At 48.5% G+C, this 23760-nt stretch overlaps 1 long non-coding RNA gene across 2 annotated transcripts; it reads right to left on the bottom strand.

The window, feature by feature from the left end:
• Nucleotides 1–255: 255 nt before the first annotated feature.
• On the bottom strand, nucleotides 256–2088 carry LOC123097567 (uncharacterized). Of its 2 annotated transcripts, XR_006447374.1 has the most exons (3): nucleotides 1591–2088; nucleotides 981–1115; nucleotides 256–586 (listed from the first exon to the last, which is right to left on the bottom strand). It is a non-coding gene; the product is annotated as an uncharacterized lncRNA (long non-coding RNA). The 2 variants fall into 2 exon arrangements; XR_006447373.1 differs by having other exon boundaries at nucleotides 256–1115.
• Nucleotides 2089–23760: the final 21672 nt, after the last annotated feature.

Raw genomic sequence — 23760 nt, 5'->3', positions numbered from 1 at the left:
GAAAAAATAACTACCCATTGCACGAAGACACACACAACCATTTTTTGCATGCATGAACGCAAGTGTGCTCTGAACTCGGTCATGTATGTCATGCAAAAAATTACAGCAAATTAAAATGCACACATAACAATTGAAACACTGATGGCAACATCTTTTTGCAATGTTTAATATTTGGATCCATGAACATAAAATTTGAACTTCCTAATTTAGTCCATGAACACAAAAAACAAACACTATAAAACTAATATGGAAATAAACATGATAAAACTAGTTTTTTTCAATTCAGTGTACCGCGCACACACGCGGACAGCACATCCACAATTTCTTTTGGCTGACATCATATGAAAAAGTGTTTGTTTAATAACTGATTTTTTCACCAATGACCAGTAAATCCGGCGTATAGCTTAGTAGAACTTCACCGATGCCGGCACATAGCCCTTGTACATGGCGTAGTTCCTGTTTCCCTGCATTGAACTTCTGCAGCTGACACAACAAAGCGTCCACACACAGTTTTGTACCACTACACGATAGGAGGGGAGCTTCTGACATGCCTCAACTAAGAAGCACCGGCTGGGTTCTTCATATCCTGGGGAGAGTAATTCTCAGGTGTCAAATGCGACAATTTACATGAGTTGATGGAGAGAGGATTTGAGCTATCGGTGGCATAACCTTCATATCCGTAGAACAAACAAATCATAAGCATAAGCAATAGGCTGTTATCAAGAAACAAAAAACATGCTAGAGGTTGACAAAAAGAGGTGCCATGGTTGCAGCCGAAGCCGGTGTAGGTGGTTGGCCGCGCCGGTGACGCGCTGGAGGAAGGGAGTGTTGTCGCCGACAGCGGGCGATGAGGAAGTGAGCAGCTGCAGTGCATGCGGGCCTGACTGGCTTCCATACATTATGCATTGTTGCTACCCAAAATCAGAAATATCTGAAACATGGATGGGATGGGATGGAAGAAGTGCTACGCTGACCGTCACCTTCTGCTGTGGACTTCTGTTCGCGATGGCCTCGACCTCCCTGACGCTACGGGGCTGGACTGTGATGGTGTTGGGTCACCGTCAGGGCAATTGGGACTTGGACGGTGCGTCTCTGCACACTTCCACCTCTGAATGCTGTGCAGGTAAGGATTTCTTCAAGAGACATATTTAACAAAATGAAAGTACGAATCGGAAGAAACTAAGGAAACTGTACAAACTGTAGGACATACATGGAATGTTGTGTATCTAAACTGATCTGGGCATGCATTGGAGCTTCGCGCATATTTACGGGTTTTATTAAAATGACACGTAATTTTTTTTCTGAACTATTTCTTTTGTACCAACTATATTTGAACTATTGATTTTTATATTACTAAACTGCTGTATGTATATGAGTTATATGCGCTAAAAGTTGCTGCTGTTGTACTGATGATATCTTTCTCTTGTCAATAAACTAAACTGTTTGTAATATGGGCAGTATAACTGATGAAAATTCAGTAGAGCGTGCTATTGCATATGAGTTTTTTCTAAGAACAGAAAAAAGTATGGAATCAACAATACATAAAAGGAGCAATATTTTTCATCACCTAATTCTGCTAAAGGTACGTACAGAGCAGATATTGTAGTCTTTTTGAAAGTGTTAGCTTCAGGAGGAGAAGCCACTGGCCGAGGTGAGAAGGAGAAGCACCTTGCCTCCTTGTTGATGCACGACAGTGTGGGAAGCACGGTGCAGGTGAGTGCTACCTGGAGGAAGCTCAGATGGGTGGAGCTGGACGACTGTAGGGAGGGGGAGGGAGTGCTGACCGACATGCCAAGCGGCTAGGTAGAAGCCCCGACGGCGATGAATAGAAGCCAGCCACGCGAGCGGGTCTACTCCTCCGTGTGATGCAGTTCGATCATCCTGAGCGAGGCAGGAGGGAGTTAGCGCACGGCCCTCCGACGGCGGCCCAAATGCAGGTGTGCGAGCGAGGTTCTGCTCCCGACTCCGCGAAGCCCTCCGCTGGATCCACAGCCTGCGGCGTCGGCGATGGGTGGCCGGCGGCGGGAGGCGCATCGGGGCCCGGAGGGCGGCGGCGGGAGGTGCGTGGGAACCGGGGGGGGGGGGGGGGGGGGGGGGGGGCGGCTGGAGGTGCGTCGTGCCCGAGGGCGGGAGGCAGCGAAGGCGCGTCCTGGCAGGGATGGGCCGCGGCGGAGGTGCGTCCGGGTCGGTGTAGGTGACGGCGGGAAGCGCGCCGGGGCCGAGGGGCCGGCGGTGGGAGGCGCGCCGGAGCCGAGGAGGCGGCGGAGGGAGGTTGGTCGGGGAGGTTGCGGGGAAGGTCAGCGCGGGGAGTGGATAAGGTGGGCGCCGATCGGGTGGGCTGCCTTTCCAAATCCAGGAACATCCCATCGCCCCTCTATAGGACGCGCTGTGATCAGAATAATCAGAATAGTGCTATCCTATAATACAAACAAAAAAGATACTATTTTACTGGTCAAATTAACCTTACTGTCGGTCATTCGTCAAAAAGATGGACGACGACCTCGTGGGGCCACAAAAAACGTCACACGCGAGTATCGAGTGTCGTGTAGGACAACCATCAACTGCATGTGGACAAAACATGTATGTATGAAAGGGTTGTGCGCAATGTTTTAAATAATGAATTCACGACTCTGATGTGGCACCTGCCTCACAAAACGGCCAACCCACACGATGGCTCACGACTTATAGTGTACTGCGAGCCACCCGCCACCCCCCAGACGCGCGCGCGCGCACACACCATAAATCCACCGCAACTATGATGCATGTTAAATTATCCCACGGTGAACATATGTTACCAAAGGAGGGACGTTTTAATGTTGAAAAAAAAACAGAGATCATAGAGACGTTCTAGTACATTGATTGATTTTCTAGGGGTATAATGTGCAAAAATCAAATTTGAGCTACATGCACACGTGACAGTGCACCTAAATGGATTGCAAAAACACATGTATCTCACTGGGTGCATGTTTACTCCCCGTGCAAGAAATTTCAAACATTGAAAACCTTGATTTTTAAATTCTAGTACATCCAAAACTTATTTGAAATTCTTGAAACTTATCGTGTTGTCACATGGACACCAATACAAAGTGGCATTGTACTTTTCTTTGTCAAATTTGAGACCAGTTTTGATGTAATCTTTATCTTCTTACAAACGGGAGATCATTAATAATTGGGAACCAATATCCCAAACGTATTTTATATTCGAACCATGAGCGTTAGACCAACAATGGATACGTGCCATGCTTCGGTTAATCAATAAAGTGGCAGCATTAATCATCCAAATAGAAAAACAATATACGTGTGTTGTGCGAGCAAGCGTGAGTTGACAGGACGCATGCGAGCAGTCCACCGCGCAGGCAGACCGAGAGGCGTGCGTGCAGGTGTGTGAATTGACGGGAGGTGTGCTCGCTGCGCAGTGTCATCGGGAGGCGTGCGAGTAGCTGTGTGAAACGACGGTAGGCATGCCAACAGTCTGGTGCGCAGGGTCACCGGGAGGCGAGCCAGCGGTTTGACTGCCGCCCACCTCTCTCCCACTACTCCATATTAATGGCACGCCGCCCGAGTGGCCGCACCCCCATCCTCGCCACATACACAATCCTCTCTCTCCACTTGCATCCTCGACGCCGCTCTCAGTCCTCAAAGTCGTCAGTGTATGAGGATGCTGCCAAAACGCCCCATCGAAGGGAGTGGCGACGCCGGGGCTGCTGAAGCACCAAAGCACGGCGTGGAGATGGAGACTGAGGTTGCCGTCATCGCCGGCGAGGTATCGCTGCACCCTGGCATCGTCGACGGCGTCGAGCTTCCATAGCCGGAGGCGGAGGTCCACACCGACTCCGGTGACGACTCGGGCGACAACCCTGGCTTCGACTCCGACGACCACTCCGGCGACGACTCCAACGAAGACGGACAACTGCTTAGTCATCTATACCCATTTATGTGTCAAATAGATCCTAGGGTTTCTCTGGTTACTCCTGCCTCCCCCTTTTTGGAATAGAAATCCTATGATTATGTTCTCTCAATCCATGAAATCTGAGTAAGTTTCGTTAGATCCGTGTAGTGTATTGATTGTTTGAATGGTACAAGTGATAAGTGATTAGTTGTTTCATCTGTGCAAATGATTTCTGCTAGTAATCCGACTAGGGTTAGTGTTCGTGCTAATAATTCCTAGCCAGGACTTGACAATTGATTTCGAATGACCTACATATATGTTTGTGTCATTATTTTCTTCAAGATTGGTATGTACATAGATGATTGTGCTTAAAAACCGAACCATAATCTCTGGATATGTATAAAAATAGCCATAACTTCCTAATCCTACTTCACGGCATGTAAAAATTGATTGGATGCCAAATTTTGGCAACTGCCAAATGTTCGCTAGAGATTAGTTTGTAAACATTAATTTGACGCCACATTTTCTTTACTATTTGTATAGGTGTTGTCTGACGATGTGGAAAGCGGGGATGAAGATGGCCAGGGGAGGTACAAGAGGCAAATCCTGAGGGAGCTTTATGCAGGAATGCATAGCAAGCGTATTAGGACCTGGGACGACGGCTATCGATGCCCATTTTGCAACCACAAGCTTCATGACGCGTATCAAAGTGGTCTGGCGCATACAAGAGGACGGGTTGTTGGCTCCTTCAATCAGAAGTATTCTCGCAGGGTGGCGCACGGCGCGTACGCCGAGTACCTGGAGTTGCTTTATGATCGTGCCGGCAGATGAGATGAGATGTGGGATCGAACTATGTATGGCTATGTAGTGTATTAATGATGGTTGAACTATACTTGTGTACGCTTATTATCTATTTCTGAGTATGTTTAATCTATGTTTACTTATGTCTAAATATGGGATATGGATGCAATCAGTTAGGTTGATGGAATCTACCTCCGTCCTGGTTATTGGTCCCCTTTGTAATTTGTGTTAAATTTTGACCAAAGATTTAACTGTCAAAATGTTAGTGCAGGTCAGCAAAAATTATATCGTCGGATGCGTATTTGAACATAGTGTTCAATGATGTAATTTTTTGTGACATGCATAAACATTTGTTAGTTAAATATTTGGTACAAATTACAAACGGGACCAATAAACCAGGACAGAGGTAGTACGTTAGTCGCATACGGTTCCCAAAATTGGAACCGTGTGCAATGACTTTCATTTTGCCTCTTACGTCAATCACACACGGTTGGCTCTAGCAAAGCATTGCCTCCGAAACTCTTTGTGGGACAAAAAACCCTCACCACCCAATTCCAAAAAGAAAAGGAAAACTCTCACCATTCCCATGTAAAAAAAACCTCAACCCGCCCGCCACCCCCTCCGGTCCCATTCACACCTGCACAAGCTCCTCCGCGTCTATGCATGGCAGCGCCTATCACGGCGGCAACCACTTAGCTCGACGCGTGCCGCCGCCGCCAGGCTGCCGGCAAACCCCACCGCATTTCACCACTTTCGCTTGCCGCCGCCTATCGCCATCGACTTTCTCTATGCTGCTTGCGGTCGACCAAGCTCCGCCCGGTTGGGGAATCCGCTGTACTGAGGTTTTTTTTCTCATGGACAACAAGGTAACTAATTTAATGAGATATTATCTCATCTTTGATCCCAGTTCATTTGCCTCCTTTAATCACCCGGCCAAAATCATTGTGAATTCATTTTCATTCGAGCTAATTTGAGAGTTTTCTTTCATTCATAGAGTGTACAGTGCGCGGACACATCTGGACTTTGCGGCCTCCGCCAGACATCCATGGAGTTCTATCTCACCATACCAGATGACTTGAGGATGTGCGCGGTATGTTCAATCTCACCCTAAATCGGTTGGCATGGCCTACTTTCCTGAACATATATGTACTAAATATTACTATATTTGGATAAAAGGTGCCACATGCACCATATACATCAAAGGGGATTTTTTCCACCTCTTTCTATATTAGGCAAATTAATGATGTATTGTTCTTTCGATTACTCTCATATTTCCATGACATCACATTTACCCTATCTGTTTAATTATAGATTTTTGTCCTTCGATTTCAACTGTTGTACAGTTCTTTCATTTTTGGGCCCATATTTGCATGTTACCATATTTCCTTTAACAATCCTACCATTTTCTGCAGCACGTCCCTTGCTATGCAACAGAATCTGTAGTGCACAATCTTTCCCTTTACATAAATCAAGACTGCAGGGATGTCATACTAAACACAAACCATGGATTTACAATCATTGCTACTGTAAGACTTGATGAACATGGTGACTCCTATTTTGGCAATCACTACTGGAATTAGCTTATTTGCTATCTGCCAATTCTTTGCCGTCTGCTGGCTGACGGCAAAGAAGGTCTTTGCCGTCCGCTTACATAAAATGGACGGCAAAGAACTGGCTGATGGCAAAGAAGGTCTTTGCTATCAGCCAGTTCTTTGCCGTCCGCTAGCGGACGGCAAAGAATCTTTGTTGTCAGCTGGCGGACGGCAAAGAGAGAGATGGGCCCCACTAACGAGCTGCTTAGAAAAAAACCTAACGGCCCCCTCTTTGCCATCTGCTAGCAGACGGCAAAGAGCAAAAAAGTGGACGACAAAGGGGGGCGGACGGCAAAGAGATAACGTTATTTTTGGCAAACGGCAAAGTGAGCTCTTTGCCGTCTGTATTTTTTGGCAGACGACAAAGAGGAAACATAGCACACAGATCGATCACGCAGATCGATGACTTGGCAAGATCTCAGACGCACATCTCCACCCTCCGTCAGACACACACCCCAGCCACCCACGACGCACGCGCGCCCAGGGCAGCACCCACGCGCCCAGCCCCATGCCCTGTCTTCTCTCTCCCTTATCCCCACCCCCACCGCACGTCTCTCTCTCTCTCTCATTTCTCTCCCTCTCGATCCAAATCGAGGAGGCCGGCCGGCCGGCGCCCGCCACCACCTCGACCCCCGGCCCTGGCCAACACCTCGCCGGCCCTTGCCTCATCCCCCGTCGCCCCTGCCGGCCTCCGCGCCTCGTCCCCCATCGCGCGCCGTCCGCCTCTGCCACGCCACCGAAGCCCGCCTCCACGCGCCGCCCGGCTTCGCCCGCCCCCGCTCGCCGCCAGCCTCCTCCGCAAGCCGCCCGGCCTCGCCCGCCTGCCCCTACGCTGCTCTCTGCCTTCCTTTCTCAGCGCGCCTCCGAGCACCAGCAGCCACCCGCCTCCAAGCACCAGCAGCCGAGCCGCGGGCCTTCACCTTCGCTGCTCTCCTTTGCAGCCCGCCTTCGCATGCCGCGGGCCTCCACCTCCACTTCTCTTCTCTGCCGGCGATGGGGCTTGGCGCTGACGTAGTTGGTGCGGTCCAATGGATCTAGCGCTCGGACGAGGGTGGCGAGCTCCGGTGTGGCGGCGGACGGCTTGAGCTCCTCGGGTGTCCATGGTGGTGTCGGTGTGCTCCTGTCCATGGAGAAAGGAAGGAGAAGGCAGAGGGGCGCGGCTGCTGGTTGTTGCTTCTCCAGCGAGCATGGCACAGGGGATGGTTGCAGGGAGGCGCGTTCGTCCAGATCAAACACCTGTACTGTAACGCAGTGTAATCCGTTCGTGTGTAATTTGTTCGTCTTGTTAAACAGAGTAGTTTTGTTTTGGATCAGCAAGCTATATGATGGATAGTTTTGTCCTGTGAAATCCGTTCGTTCGTTGTTGATTCTTGAAACAACAGTGTTGATGGATACTATGGTGTTCGTCCTCAGTTCGTTCCTCGTCGCCTCTGCACTTGGACTATTTGTTCGTTTTTTTTAATAAAAAAATTCTTTGCCATCTGTAATGTTTCTGGCTGACGACAAAGAAAGAGTCTGTGACAGACGGCAAAGAGGTGGCAGCCGGCAGACGGCAAAGCCTCCCGTTAGACACCTAACGTGGCTAACGTCTATCCTTTGCTGTCAACTTTCTTTGCCGTCTGCTTGCCTAGGAAAACTGACGGCAAATGTCTTTGTCGTCCGCTGTTTGAAAACAGACGGCAAAGAAGCTCTTTACCGTAACTGTCTTTGTCGTTCATGTTTGCCGTCTGCGGCTGACAACAAAGACCTTTGCCGTCAGCTTTCTGGTCCTTTGCCGTCTGCCATGGCAGACGGCAAATCAGCTGATTCCTGTAGTGAATGGCCTTTGGAAAGAAATTTCTAATTTTTATGTACTGAAAGCTGGCACTAAAATTGCACTGCACATAAAATAGCTTGGTCATGAGATATATGCTAACTTCCCCGACGATATCATCCGTCCAGACTTTGTTCGAAGTAAGTTTTCTTTTCAAGTATCCGCATGTTGACTTACCCAACAATATCAAATGAATTGCGTAGTATTTAAGCAACCAATTGTTATTCCATTTTCTTACTATGTTCCTAGCTACTAACTTCTAGTTACCAATACACTTTTCTATTGCCCTGTTTTAACTAAATATTCCCTGTACTCCCACTTCTATCAGAAAGCACCGCTGACAAGGAGACTCCGGAGGTGGAGAACGGGGCTGCCAACAAGCGGAGGCGGAGCGAGTAAGAACCGCAAGCGACTCCAGCAGGCCTAGACTTCATCAACAGCCTCACCGATGATATGTTGACAGTCATCATCTCCCTCCTCCCAATCAAATATGGGGCACGGACAACCGTCCTTTCTCGGCGGTGGCACCCCCTATGGAACTCCACCCCTCTCGACCTCATTGACACCCACGAGCTCTGCCATGGCTATCGCAAAAGTTTGTATGCGTTCTCCAAGATCCTCGGCAGTCACCCTGGCCCAACCAGAGGCCTTAGAATGGGCAAGTTCCGTTTGAACGGCAAGGACTGAGCCAAGCTTGACGACTGGTTTCGATCCCCAGCCCTAGATTAGCTCGAGGAGCTCACTTTTGATGATGGGCATATGCACTCGCTCCCAACGTCTGTGCTCCGCCTCGCGCCCACGTTGCGCGTCGCCAAGTTCAGGAATTGCCATCCCCCCCAGTAATGACGCGCCCGCTCTTATTCTACCATGACTGAAGCACCTCAAGCTCGTCGTCGTTTGCCTCCCAAACAGTGACATGCAGCGCCTGCTCCGTGGTTGTACTGCATTCGAGTACCTTCGTCGCCAGACGGTCAATGGGTTGAGTAGCTTCCACATCACCTCCATGACTCTCCGGACTATTTATGTGTGTTGTTGGTGCAGCAAGAAGACATGACAAGATGTGTACCAGGGTATAGTCATTCAGGACACACCTTCACTTGAGAGATTACTTGTAGTTGATCAAGAAGGTCCAACAAGAATCAATGTCATTTCTGCGTCGAAATTGATAGTGGTGGGCTACTCGTCTGACAAATACTCCGAACTTGATATTGGATCCACACCCGTTCAGGTACAACAGCCGCCTTCTACCTCTCCTTCTAGAAATTAACATTATTTCTAATTTTGAATATGTATGTTCGTCTCTCATCCAGAAAATGATTCCGACAAGCTTGACCCCGAAACTGCGCACAGTGAAGGTCTTGGCACTAGAATCTATCGGCCCCAACCTGGAGGAAGTTGTCAGTTTCCTGAGATGCTTTCCGTGTCTGGAGAAGCTATATATCGAGGTGATGTTCCTTTCCTGTTAAATGTTAACCATAAGGGAGTTCAATTTGTGACACCTTTTTCCAAGTTTACAATGACAATGTACTATGATTTCTGAAGGATTTTTTGGTGGATTTCAGTACATTCATGTCCCCCCGCCCCCCCATATTGGTTGCTTGATCCGTATGGTTACAATCCATAAGCATTTCTCCTTTGGATTCATCTGTACTAGTTTTCTTAGGGAACTTTTCATCCACTCCAACCTCTTGTGAAGAAGGCTACATTTTCCAGATTGTAATCAAATGCCCATGTTAATCATGTCGGATCGAAGATGGCATGTTAGTGCATTTTACAAATCCTGCAAACCAAATAGGCCTGTAGTAGTGTTCAAAATTGCATGCAGGCACTAACAAATTTTCTTCTATTGCAGATAAAATTAGGCCCGGTGGTGGATAATGTGATACAATATAACAATCACGTCGAATGCCTAGATCTGCATCTCTCAGAAATTACTTTGAACTCCTAGCGAGGGACCTTACCGAAGATTATATTCGCCAAGTTCTTTGTTGTCAGAGCAAGGGTGCTGAAGGTAATGAGGTTTGCCCTACATTTATTTCGCAAATATGAATGGTTTGTTGATCAGCGCCGGCAGCTGCGGCAGAATGGAATAGGCTCCAAAAATGTTGAATTTCATTTTGGAACTTCATATGACAGAGTAATCGAAAGTCATCGTGTCAACCCCATACATGACTTCTCAGTGGCTGACCCCTTTGCAAGAATTATGAGGTTTCGAAACCAGACTTAGAAGTGGTAATATTAGTTTGAACCTCTCTGCTATCCATGTTCAGTGGATCAGCGCGAGCGTTTGCAGCTAATGAGCTGAATTTCATTTCTAATATCAGTTTGAACCTTGTAATCTTCGAATTTGAGCCATATAACTCTGGAATTTGAACCTTGTAATATTTCGAGCTTTTATGGTACAATTTTTGAAATATCATCGTATGAGACTCGAAATATTGGTAGCACTATTTTGACCTTAATATGCAATGGACTTAGTTTTTATTAACCATTCTCGAATCTGTTTACCTTGTCGATCTCATAGCACACGATTTGTATAGCTAACTCGACTGTGATATTTGACATTATTGTACACAGTTGGTTTCTTCAATCGTGTGCCCAGTAGAGTGCAGAATTAATTATCGCACTCGAGTGTCCATCATCACCCTTCTGTGTAACTTGACCTCATCACCCACGGATAAACTTATGACCGAAGTCATTCCACGCACTTCATTTTTACAAAGCTTTTTGCCAATAAACGCCCACGATTTGTCCCTCTTCTAGCCGACGCGTGGCCAAACTAGCCGGGCGAGAAGCTTGCACGGTAAACTGCGCGGTAGCGCGGGAACAAGCTCACCGATGATACATTTGGCGCCTCTTCGAGCCCACGCATGGTCAAACGAAACGCGTGTGGAGAGGTTTTGTCAAGTGTGCACTGGAATCCTCCGCTATGAACGTCGTGACAAGACGTGACGATTACAGGCCGGCCGGCCCCCATTTATTATAGTGGCCATTTAACCCTTGTGTCTCTTCAACCTTTCAATGGCGCCCCACCATTGCAAGAAGCACACCACCACGACAAATTGTTAGAGGGTATCCTGCGCGGCTCCAATGGCGCTCCGAGCGCCTACCGACGACGAGCAGCATTTCACCATGCATGCCGTCATGGACACCCACAAAAGGTTCACGGAGATCTCGGTAGTGTACACCAACAACCTGGTCTAGGTGGAGCACTCCATCTACATCATGGAGCTGTTGCTTGCTGAGGAGAAGTACAAGGTGGTCGGGTTCGACCTCGAGTACACCCGCGCTCGTGCCAGGTCTCGTCCAAAGGTCGCCATCACCCAGATGTGCGTGTGCAACCACGTCCTCATCTACCACTACTGCCTGGCCACAAGGCCTTGCGAGCGTTTCACCAGGTTTTTCAACAGCCCCCACTACATGTTCGCTACAGTGGACATCACCAACGATGTAAAGGTGCTCAAGAATTCGGGCATCGCCTGCCAGAATCTTGTCGACATCCAGGGCCAATACAAGATCTGGGGCAACAAGGAGCATGAGAAGGACTCACCGGTTCACCTCGTCGAGGCCATCATCGACCCCTACTATAGAGACATGAAGGATTCCTGCAACAAGGACAAGTGTGCCTGGCACTCGGCCTGCTGATGTCGCTTGAAGCTACGTCGGTATTTCCCCAAAGAGGAAGGGATGATGCAGCACAACGGCAATAGGTATTTCCCTCAAAAATGAAACCAAGGTTATCGAACCAGTAGGAGAACCAAACAACACAATGTAAACAGCCCCTGCACACAAATAACAACACCTCGCAACCCACGTGTTAAAGGGGTTGTCAATCCCTTTCGGGTAACAGCGCCAGAAACGGCGTGCGGACGAGAATAAGATGTAATAAATTGATAGATAGAACGCCAAATAAAATAAATAAAAATAAAATGCAGCAAGGTATTTTTGTATTTTTGGTTTAATAGATCTAAAAATAAATGCAAGGAAAAAGTAGATCGCAAAGGCAAATATATGAGAAATAAGACCCGGGGGCCGTAGATTTCACTAGTGGCTTCTCTCGAGAAAAATAGCAAACGATGGGTAAACAAATTACTGTTGGGCAATTGATAGAACTTCAAATAATTATGACAATATCCAGGCAATGATCATTATATAGGCATCACGTCCAAGATTAGTAGACCGACTCCTGCCTGCATCTACTACTATTACTCCACACATCAACCGCTATCCAGCATGCATCTAGTGTATTAAGTTCATGGAAAAATGGAGTAATGCAATAAGAACGATGACATGATGTAGACAAGATCTATCTATGTAGAGATAGACCCCATCGTTTTATCCTTAGTAGCAATGATACGTGTCGTTTCCCTTTCTGTCACCGGGATCAAGCACCGTAAGATCGAACCCACTACAAAGCACCTCTTCCCATTGCAAGATAAATAGATCAAGTTGGCCAAACAAAACCCAAATATCGGAGAAGAAATACGAGGCTATAAGAGATCATGCATATAAGAGATCAAACAAACTCAAATAACTTTCATGGATATAAAAATATAGTTTCAATTAAAATACCCATAGTTGTTGGAAGAAAGCGGGGATGCCACTCGGGGGCATCCCCAAGCTTAGTTGGTTGCTCATTTTTGGATAATAGCTTGGGATAATGGGGCATCCTTGAGGGAGTCCTGGATTAAGGGGTCCTCGGGCGTCCGGCCTGTTGGACATGGGTCGGACTGATGGGCTGTGAAGATACAAGACCGAAGACTCTCACCCGTATCCGGATGGGACTCTCCTTGGCGTGGAAGGCAAGCTTGGCGTCTGGATATGAAGATTCCTTTCTCTGTAACCGACTTTGTACAACCCTAGTCCCCTCTGATGTCTATATAAACCGGAGGGCTTAGTCCGTAGAGAAGAAGAATCATAATCATAGTCATACAGGCTAGACTTCTAGGGGTTTTGCCATTACGATCTCGAGGTAGATCAACTCTTGTAATACTCATATTCATCAAGATCAATCAAGCAGGAAGTAGGGTATTACCTCCATAGAGAGGGCCCGAACCTGGGTAAACATCGTGTCCCCTGTCTCCTGTTACCATCGACCTTAGACTCACAGTTCGGGACCCCCTACCCGAGATCCGTCGGTTTTGACACCGACATTGGTGCTTTCATTGAGAGTTCCGCTGTGACGTCGAAGGCAGGATTGATGGCTCGCCTTGTTATCAAGGACAGTATCACCACCAGAGCTGCCCTGACATCAGGCCAAACCCTCCGGCTGGGCGGCTTCACCATGACCGCCCCTACGGCCGTTAAGCCAATGATGACTTCTCGGGTCATCGAAAACCACCTCCATGTTAGCTCCGAATACTCTAAGCAGATGGATCCGGCTGAGTTATCATCTTTGAACGAGCTCCTAGATCGCATCGCCGCCTTGGGGGTCTCCGCGGACTACGATCGGATTGGGCTTAAACCCGACCAGAGAGAAATTAAATCTCCGCCAATCACCCACCAGATAGCGGTAGTTGAGGAGCAAGACGACAACTCTTCCTCCATATTGAGGACAAACTGTGTTCGGATTTCCGAGCTCGAAGAGCCGGACACCTGCCTTCGGAAGGACATAGCCCGCCCTCCGAACCTAGAATCGAACGACGGGCCTGAAAAATCAGTTAATATCCTGGAGCCCGAGCTATTAAGTTCGGAAGTTCTTCAAACTATGGATTCCAAACTGGGTCAGGGTTCGGATTTAAAGCCACCCACCCACCCAGATAGGCGCGATCTCACGCACATGCGGCAGTAGTCTCAGGAAACAGTCCATCACTTTTGGGCCAGATTCCTCCTTGGCAAAGACAAGATTAAAGATTGCCGCGACAAAGACGTGATCGTAGTATTCTGCAATAATTGCAAGGACGAAGGACTCCTCAACGCCATCAATCGCTGTCGCGTATTACACTTCGCTGACTTGGCAACCATCATGCAGAAGTACTGCGCAATGGAAAGCGCCTGGAAAACTCAGGCAGCTCCCTGGGAACCACCGGTTTCCACTCAACCCTTTGTCCGGGCAAAAAGGGTGCACCCTCGCGGCACACCAGATCCAATGGTAAAGAAATCTAAGCACATCACGGGGCACGGAACCATTCTGGAAGGATGGCTCGATAGGCCATGCAAAATACATGCAACGCCGGACACCATACCAACCCACAGCCTTAGAGCATGTTGGATACTCCGGCAAGTAGCCAAAAGCGGCGAGGATACCCTCACCAAAAATACACCGGTGCAACATCCCCCGGAAGATGATGACCCCAGCGTATTAACAGTCTTCGAGACTTTCACTTCAAACAATCGGCATAAAAGGGCTCTCCGCAACCTCACCGAAGTCTGCCAAGTTGCAGCAATAAACCCTTGGAATGACACGGCCATAACTTTTAACGCCAGTGACGAACCAAAATTCCGGACAGTCCGAGCACCAGCCGCCTTGGTCCTTAATCCAATTGTGGACGGATTTCGGCTCACCAAAGTGCTCATAGACGGCGGCAATGGATTAAACCTCATCTACGAGGATACGCTTAATAAAATGGAAATTGACAAGAGCCGCATCGAGCAAAGTAGCACGACCTTCCGGGGAATCATTCCTAGTCGGGAGGTGCGATGCGCGGGAAAAATCACGCTCGACGTGGTATTCGGCACACTGGAGAATTATCAGTCCGAAGAGATAACCTTCCAAGTGGCTCCTTTCAACAGCGGATATCACGCCCTATTGGGGCGAGACGCATTTACACGCTTCCAAGCTATACCTCATTACGGGTACATGAAGCTCAAGATGCCCGGGCCAAACGGTATCATCACTCTTACCAGTAATCCGGACATAGCACTCCGCGCCGAAAATAAAACCGCATCCCTGGCCCTCGAGGCATTGTCTGAAATACTCGCGGCCGAAGAGCTAACCGCGTTGCACTCTACTGTGGATAGGGATGACGTAATCCTGGACAAACGACCCAAATCCACCTCCTTTAAACCAGCAGATGAAATAGTAAAATTTCAAGTCCACCCGACGGATCCCAAGAAAACAGCATCCATCGGAGCACAACTCGACCCACCAGTCGACGCCGCACTACGAGAGTTCCTGCGTGAGAACTGGGACATATTCGCCTGGCACCCTTCTGATATGCCAGGAATCCCATGTAGATTGGCCGAACACAGCCTCAATATATTAAAGGGACATAAACCGGTCGCAAACACTACGGCGTTTTTCCGCACCCAAACGACAAGCCATGGGGGAGGAGCTTGCCAAGTTACTCGAGGCCGAATTCATCAGAGAAATAAAACACCCGGACTGGCTAGCAAACCTGGTGATGGTACCAAAGAAGGATAAATCCTGGCGCCTATGCGTCGATTTCAAAGACCTCAACAAGGCCTGCCCTAAGGATCCCTTCCCCCTCCCTCGCATCGATCAGATTATTGATGCGACCGCAGGACATGACTCAGTGTGTTTCATCGACGCATACTCCGGATACCATCAAATCAAGACGAAGGAGTCCAACCAAGCCGCAACGGCATTCATTACCCCATATGGGCCTTTCTGCTTCAACAATATGCCTTTCGGGCTAAAAAACGCTGGCGCCACCTACCAACACATGATTCAAACATGTCTGAAGAAACAGATCGGCAAGACAGTTGAAGCATATGTGGACGACATCGTCATCAAAACCAGGCACGTCGAGTCACTGATAGACGATTTATGTCTCACATTCGACAACCTCCGTACATACGACATCAAGCTCAATCCGAAAAAATGTGTTTTCGGCGTCCCCTCCGGAAAACTGCTGGGCTTCATCATTTCCAATAGAGAAATTGAGGCAAATCCGAGCTTTGTCACAATTGGCTACGCCAACAGACCTTAAACAGGTCCAAAAACTCACGGGATGCGTGGCAGCTTTAAGCCGCTTTATCTCCAGATTGGGAGAAAAAGCATTGCCACTCTACTGCCTTTTTTGATGCACGACCACTTCGAGTGGACGGATGCGGCCACGGCCGGGCTGGAGGAAATAAAGGCCCTTTTAGCGAGCAACCCAATCCTGGCTGCACCAAACATCGGCGAACCCATGTTATTATACATATCGGCAACACACCAAGTGGTGAGCGCCGTGCTCGTCGTTGAGCGAGAGCAGGACGGACACAAATTCCCGCTCCAGAAACCAGTATACTACGTATCCACTGTCCTCACACCGTGCAAATCCCGATACCCTCATTACCAAAAAATAGCATACGCGGTCTTCATGGCATCCCGGAAGCTGCGACACTACTTTCAAGAGTGCTCGATTACGGTGGCTTCCGAGGTACCACTCAACGACATAATAAACAACCGCGATGCCACGGGCCGGATTGCTAAGTGGGCCATTGAGCTCCTTCCATTCGACATAACATACAAACCGCGCCGAGCCGTTAAATCCCAAGTACTGGCTGACTTCATCACCGAATGGACGGAGGCCGAACTCCCTAAAGAGTAGGACACGTATTCCAGCTGGGTTATGTACTTAGATGGTTCCAAAATGTTGGCGGGGTTGGGGGCGGGCGTTGTCTTAACGTCCCCCACTGGAGACGTAGTTCAGTACATACTCCAAATATTATACACATACTCCAACAACGCAGCCGAATATGAGGCCTTATTACATGCACTTCGGATGGCCATCTCCATGGGCATACAACGCCTGGAAGTGCACGGGGACTCAAACCTCGCAATATCTCAAATAAACGGAGATTTCGATGCCAAAGATCCAAAGATGGCGGCTTATCGTAACGCCGTCCTACAAATGTTGGCTCGGTTCGAGGGGCTCGAGTTTCATCATGTGGCTCGAGAAAGTAATGAAGCAGCGGACGTCCTTGCTCGCATCGGCGCCAAGCGCGACATCGTCCCACCTAACATCTTTCTGGAAAGGCTTTTTAAGCCGTCCGTGGTGTGGCAAGGGGAGAGCGGCAACACCAGTCCGGATCCGAATACAACCCCAGATTCCGAACACACCGATATCATCTGGGGCTCAGCCACCGAAATAACACCGTCGGCCCGTCTCATCATGGCAGTCATTGCCCCATGGACCGAACCCTTCTTGGCCTACCTTAACAGGAGAGAACTCCCTGAGGATCAGAATGAGGCTCGCCGCATTGTCCGATGTTCGAAGGCCTACAAGGTTCACGACAAAGAACTCTACAAGAAAAGCGCTACCGAAGTACTTCAAAGATGTATATCCGAGGAAGAGGGGCGGCAGCCCTTGGCTGAAATTCATGCCGGTCTCGGCGGTCACCATGCCGCAGCTCAGGCCCTTGTTAGTAAGGCCTTCCGTACAGGTTTTTATTGGCCGACGGCCCGAGCAGATGCACAGGACCTTGTCGAACGTTGTGTCGGATGCCAGCTTTTCGCCAACCAAAGCCATATGCCACCCACTGCTCTACAAACAATCCCCATCACTTGGCCTTTCGTGGTCTGGGGGCTTGATATGGTCAGACCCCTTAAAGGAGGAAGCCATAAGAAAAAATATATGCTGGTCATGGTGGACAAATTCACTAAGTGGATAGAGGCCAAACCAGTTAAAATGGCCGAAGCCGGGCCAGTGATAGAATTCATATCCGTTGTGGTGCACCGTTATGGTGTTCCACACAGCATCATCACTGATAACGGCTCCAATTTCATAGCCGATGAGGTGAAAAACTGGTGTGCTAATCTGGGCATTAAGCTCGATTACGCCTCCGTCTATCACCCGCAAACAAACGGCCAAGTCGAACGGGCCAATGGTCTTCTTATGAGCGCCATCAAACCCAGACTAGTGTGGTCTTTGAAAGAATTAGACAAGCACTGGGTTGAGGAGCTCGACTCCGTACTCTGGGGGCTGCGGACTACCCCAACCGCACCACTGGATATACACCTTTCTTCATGGTGTACGGCACGGAGGCTGTGTTGCCTTGCGACATTATTCATGACTCACCTCGAGTGCGCATGTACGAAGATAGAGAGGCCGAGCTTGATCGGCAGGACAGCCTAGATGCCCTGGAGGAGGAACGCGATGTTGCAAAAGCCTGTTCCACACTTTATCAACTACAGGCCCGCAGATATCAAAGCAGAGAAGTACGGGCCAAGACTTATAATGTTGGCGAACTCGTTCTACGCTTGCCGGAGAAGAAAAAGGACAAACTCAAGCCCAAGTGGGAGGGTCCCTTCATCATTGACGAAGTTCTCACTGGAGGAGCGTACCGCCTGCGTGATGCATCTGACAATCACCTAGAGCCGAATCCCTGGAACGCGGCTAGACTCCGAAGATTCTATGCCTAGCGCCGAACTCTTTGTTCGTTTCCTTCTCCCTATTGTTTCCATTACTTTTTCCTCTCTTTTCGCTTTTTTCCTTCTTAGCCTTAAAGCTCTTCGTGCGGCTCAACCGTGCACCTGTGACATACACATACTCAAATATGTACGTCCATTATACCTGGGGGCTTCTTCGACAGAAGCTTATTATTGTTATTTTCCGAGCATCAAGCTCATCACATATGCATGTTTTTCACCATATGTACCTTTTCTTCGCCATTATATGCATCGATATGACTTAAGTTTTGGTCAAGCTGGGTTGCCTGGCTCCTGTGCTTATGCCCTACGTTCCCGTTAGTTCGGCTAGGGCATAAAGGGAGCACCTTTGCGATTGTTACTGCCGGGTCATCCGGATGTGTACCTCAGACTGGGTGAAGCCGAAAGCTAGCGTTATTAAGGGAATATTCGGTCGGCGGACTAAAGATGTTCTTTCATTCACCCCGTTGTGAACCCCCAGACGTTACGTATACTGTGATTTTTTCAATCACAGTTCGGGCATGCACACTAACGCATATACACCCAGAGAAAGGAACCCTTAACGGAACTATTCTCTGTGGAAGATGTTTCTTACAATCACAATGTAATATAACATAGCTAGCTGGATACAACTTGTCTGTTCAAGCAACTATGACCCCTACGCCTAGTTTCCACGCATACCCCGGTCTATTTTTGCCGCTTAGGTATTCGGAAACACTCCGCACCTTCGGGTCCAGAGGTCGAAGCGAAAAGGTCTGCCATGACAATCGTTTTACAATCCGGCTAGGGACAAATATGTCAAGAAAGTACATAGTCACTTGGACTCAAAAATTTCCTCCTCTATACCGTCTAACAGGCTGTCTAACTTAAAATCCTGTTGGGAATATCTAGCAGCTACTTCGACCTGGTCATATACCAAACTAACGGGAATTTCTTTTAAATCTGACCATAGAGGTCCGATCCGGGCCATATGATTCGGATCAAGCTTGGTATACCGTGTTTTCACCATGGCCCAGGCTTCTCGTGCACCTTCCCGGCAGGCTGATATCTTCCATAATCGGAAGCGTCGCCGCGCTCCCTTGAATAGTTGTATAAGCTCCTCCATCCTTCCTGGAGGGGAGGCGGACGGCCATAAGGCCTTGGCAACGCTTCGCATCGCCTGCCGAGCTTGTTCGTGCATTTGCGACATCTCTTGTACCAGATCGCCCGAGAATCCAGACATCTCCTCTTCGGGACGGCCCGTCAGCATACCTATAGACATAACTCTGTCAGTCCCTTTCATCTCCGAACTACATGGAGGTAATTTTGACCACATAGTAAATATGCCGCCGCGCAACCTCTTATTTTCCTTCACAGAGTCAGCCAGCTGGGCCCGTACATCTTTCAGTTCTTCTCCCAGCTGGGTGTTTGAATCCTGCAGCTTATTTTTCTCATCCCTGACTTGTGTCAGCACACGTTCGCCCGCGGCCAGTAGTCTTTTGGCTTCTTGTTCTCCCGCTTGAGCGGCTTTCAGTTGCTCCTTCAGTTGATCTGACGATCCTGCCACAAGATGTGCAACAGTGTTAACAATGCTGGCATATAATTATGGTTTCTCGATGGAGAGGAACATTACCAGGTGACGCCTTCTTGGATTTCTCCAGTTCGTCGGTTGCAGCAGTTAGCTTGGTCCGACACTTTTCTAGTTCCTGAGATAACAGGTTGTTCTTCTCCGTAAGCACCTGGTTATACAATGATCCTTAAATCAGTTGTATCAACTGCTTCAAGTCTCGGGCGCTACTGGTATATAACTATCAGATTGGTATAATATAAACTTACCCGCATATCTTTCAAATGCTGGTCTGCGGCTCTTGTAAGCCCGTCTCGAGCAGCTCGAATGTATGCATCCGCTGAGCTGAAGCCATCGAATGCCTCTTTTGTAAAACCAGGGTCGCGAAGAACGGCCCTCCGACGCCGATGACCCATGGCGCTTTCCACTTCCGAGTTGGTGACAGATACATCGTCTGAGTCCTCGGCCAAAGAACAATCCGGCATCAATCCCGTTTCTATCCTTGTCTTTTTGGCAGGGTCTGGAACCTGGCTATTGGGAGTATGACCGGCAGTATCCCCGGACATAGTCCGGCGAACGCTTTTCCTGAGAAGGCACAAGTGGAAAGTGTCACAGTTGGATGTGACTGCCAGGGGGCATATTTACAAAAACCATACCTCTTTGACGAAGGCTCGACCGGGCCTTCGTTTGCCTTCCTCTTCGAAGGCTTGCCCGGCGTGGGTGCCGCTCTCTTCGGCGTGGCCTCTGGTGCGACATGGCGTGCCGAACGCCTTCCCTTTGGAGCACGAGACAGTGCGGTGGGTGAGGCAGAACGAGGAGGCTCTTTTGGAGGAGATGTCTCCTGATTACTTACGTGTGAGGCAGGGAGAAGACCGGGATAGTCGGCGGTGATGGCTACTTCTGTGCCGTCATAGCTCGCCTGGTAGAACACCCCATCCTCGAGCACCACGAATATGTCCGGATCCTCTTCGAATCCGGGATCAAGGTCCTGGTTGTGATCCTCTGGCTGTGGGGCGGGGCTGTATAGCCCCTCGGTGATCTTTTGCCACTTCTGTTACAAATGGACGGATTAATGTTCATTAGAATTGACTTGGGGAGTAGAATGAGTGGAGCAGCATGGTTGGAACTCACCTAGCTAGGAGGACTGTACATGGAGAATCCATCTCTGCGCTTGATACGAATAAATTCCTCTTCCTCCCCTTTGAAACAGCTCGGCCAATATTTTTGCCAAAGCGGCGGGGGTGTCCGGACCCTTCCGACCACAGCGAGAGGCGTCGTCTTCTCCATTATAGTGCCACATGGGAAGCCCTCTGTATTGGAGTTGTTGCACCCCTCGCACTACGTACGTCGCCATTACCTCGACTATTGATAATCCGGACTGGGCAAGCGTCTTTATCTTGCTCATCAGCTGACGAACTTCCGCACTATCTTCCTCCTCGAAGCTCTGAGGACGCCAGTTGTGGCGTTTCCTCAACGGAACACTTGTAAATTCGGGAAGACCCATTCGAACTGGGTCAGGAAGGGCGACGTCCTCGATATAGAACCATTCGGAAGGCCACTCTTCGGATGCCTTCTTCGGTGTGCCGGAAAGGTATCCGGTCTCGGCGATACGCCATATCTCGGCTCCGCCCACTTAGAATATTGATCCATCTTGGTTGCGAGGGACGAGGCAGAATAGCTTCCTCCACAATTCAAAATGGGCCTCACACCCTAGAAATAGCTCGCAAAGAGCGACGTAGCCCGCGATGTGCAGGATGGAGGCAGGAGTGAAGTTGTGCAGTTGAAGGCCATAATACTCCAAAAGCCCTCGGAGGAACGGATGGATTGGAAATCCGACGCCTCTTAGCAAGTAGGGGACAAAGCACACTCGCTCCCCCTGGATGGATTGGGGAAATTATCAGCCTGAGCCCCGCCGGTGAAGGAGGCAATCCTGCTCGAACGGGGACTAGATCCGCCGGGGGGAGAAAACCCTGTGTTCGGAGCTTCACCAGCTGACCATGGGATATGGAACATCTCTCCCAATCGCCTTTTTCTGGGCCGTGGGGACGGGAGGAAGAGCTGGGAGCGCATGCCATGTTGGAGTGGTTTTTCCTAGCAAGCTCTGGGATTTTTCGCATGATGTGGAACGGATCTGAGATCCAACCCCTTTAAATAGACGCTCTTCTTACATGGCCGGGGTGTTATATGCAAAAAATACCCTGACCTCTCGCATTCGCTCGACACGTGGAAGCTGAAGCTATGGATGCACAGAAGCCAATGGGAACGACATTAAATGGAAGGCCGAATACAGTCCTTTGAAGTCGTTGGAGGAGGAACCCACCTTGCAATGCCGAAGACAATCTGCACACCGAACACATCGTCATTGAAAGCCTGGTTCGGGGGCTACTGAGGGAGTCCTGGATTAAGGGGTCCTCGGGCGTCCAGCCTGTTGAACATGGGCCGGACTGATGGGCTGTGAAGATACAAGACCGAAGACTCTCACCCGTGTCCGGATGGGACTCCCCTTGGCGTGGAAGGCAAGCTTGGCGTCTGGATATGAAGATTCCTTTCTCTGTAACCGACTTTGTACAACCCTAGTCCCCTCCGGTGTCTATAAACCGGAGGGCTTAGTCCATAGAGAAGAAGAATCATAATCATAGTCATACAGGCTAGACTTCTAGGGTTTTAGCCATTACGATCTCGAGGTAGATTAACTCTTGTAATACTCATATTCATCAAGATCAATCAAGCAGGAAGTAGGGTATTACCTCCATAGAGAGGGCCCGAACCTGGGTAAACATCGTGTCCCCTGTCTCCTGTTACCATCGACCTTAGACGCACAGTTCAGGACCCCTTACCCGAGATCCGCCGGTTTTGACACCGACAATCCTCAAGCTTAGGCTCTTCCATCCTTCCTCATCCATCGTAAGATAACCCAAAACTTGAAAACTTCAATCACAGAGAACTCAACAAAACCTTCATGAGATCCGTTAGTGTAAGAAAAATAAACCACTACTATAAGTGTTGTATAAAACCAATTCTTATGTTGTTTTTGTATTATATCTACTGTATTCCAACTTTTCTATGGCAAAAACTCATCAAAGAAAACCATAGAGCCATCAAAATAAGCACACAACACAAAGAAAATAGAATCTGTCAAAACAGAACAGTCTGTAGCAATCTGATTTGTTCGAATACTTCTAGAACTCCAAAAATTCTAAAAAACTAGGACGGCCTGGGTAATTTGTATATTAATCTTCTGCAAAAATAATTGGCATTTTATCACGTTCTGGTGATTTTTAACAATTATTTTTGTGAGCACAAAGTTTCTGTCTTTTTCAGCAAGATCAAACAACTATCACCCAAGAAGATCCTATTGGTTCTACTTGGCACAAACACTAATTAAAACACAAAAAACACAATCATAACAATAGCATAATTGTTCTAACACTCAAGAACAGAAAGCAAAAAGCAAAAATAATATTTATTCATTGGGTTGCCTCCCAACAAGCGCTATACTTTTACGCCCTTAGCTAGGCATAAAGCAAGGATCTAAGTTTTATCATCTTTGGTTCGAGATCCATAAGATGCCCTCATGGTTGATTCATATGGTGGCCTAATTATTGTTCTAGGGAAGTGTTACATACCCTTGCTCAAAGGAAATTGGAACTTAATATTGCCTTCTTTCATATCAATCACGACACCGATAGTGCGTAAAAACGGTCTACCAAGAATAATTGGACAAGACGGATTGCAGTCAATATCAAGAACAATAAAATCTATGGGCACATAATTCCTATTTGCAAGAATAAGAACATCATT

The sequence above is a fragment of the Triticum aestivum genome, chromosome 4D (assembly GCF_018294505.1).
Source record: "Triticum aestivum cultivar Chinese Spring chromosome 4D, IWGSC CS RefSeq v2.1, whole genome shotgun sequence".
Lineage (NCBI taxonomy): Eukaryota > Viridiplantae > Streptophyta > Magnoliopsida > Poales > Poaceae > Triticum > Triticum aestivum.
Note: the sequence above shows the minus strand (reverse complement) of the source record. Positions and strands in the feature narration are given on the sequence as shown.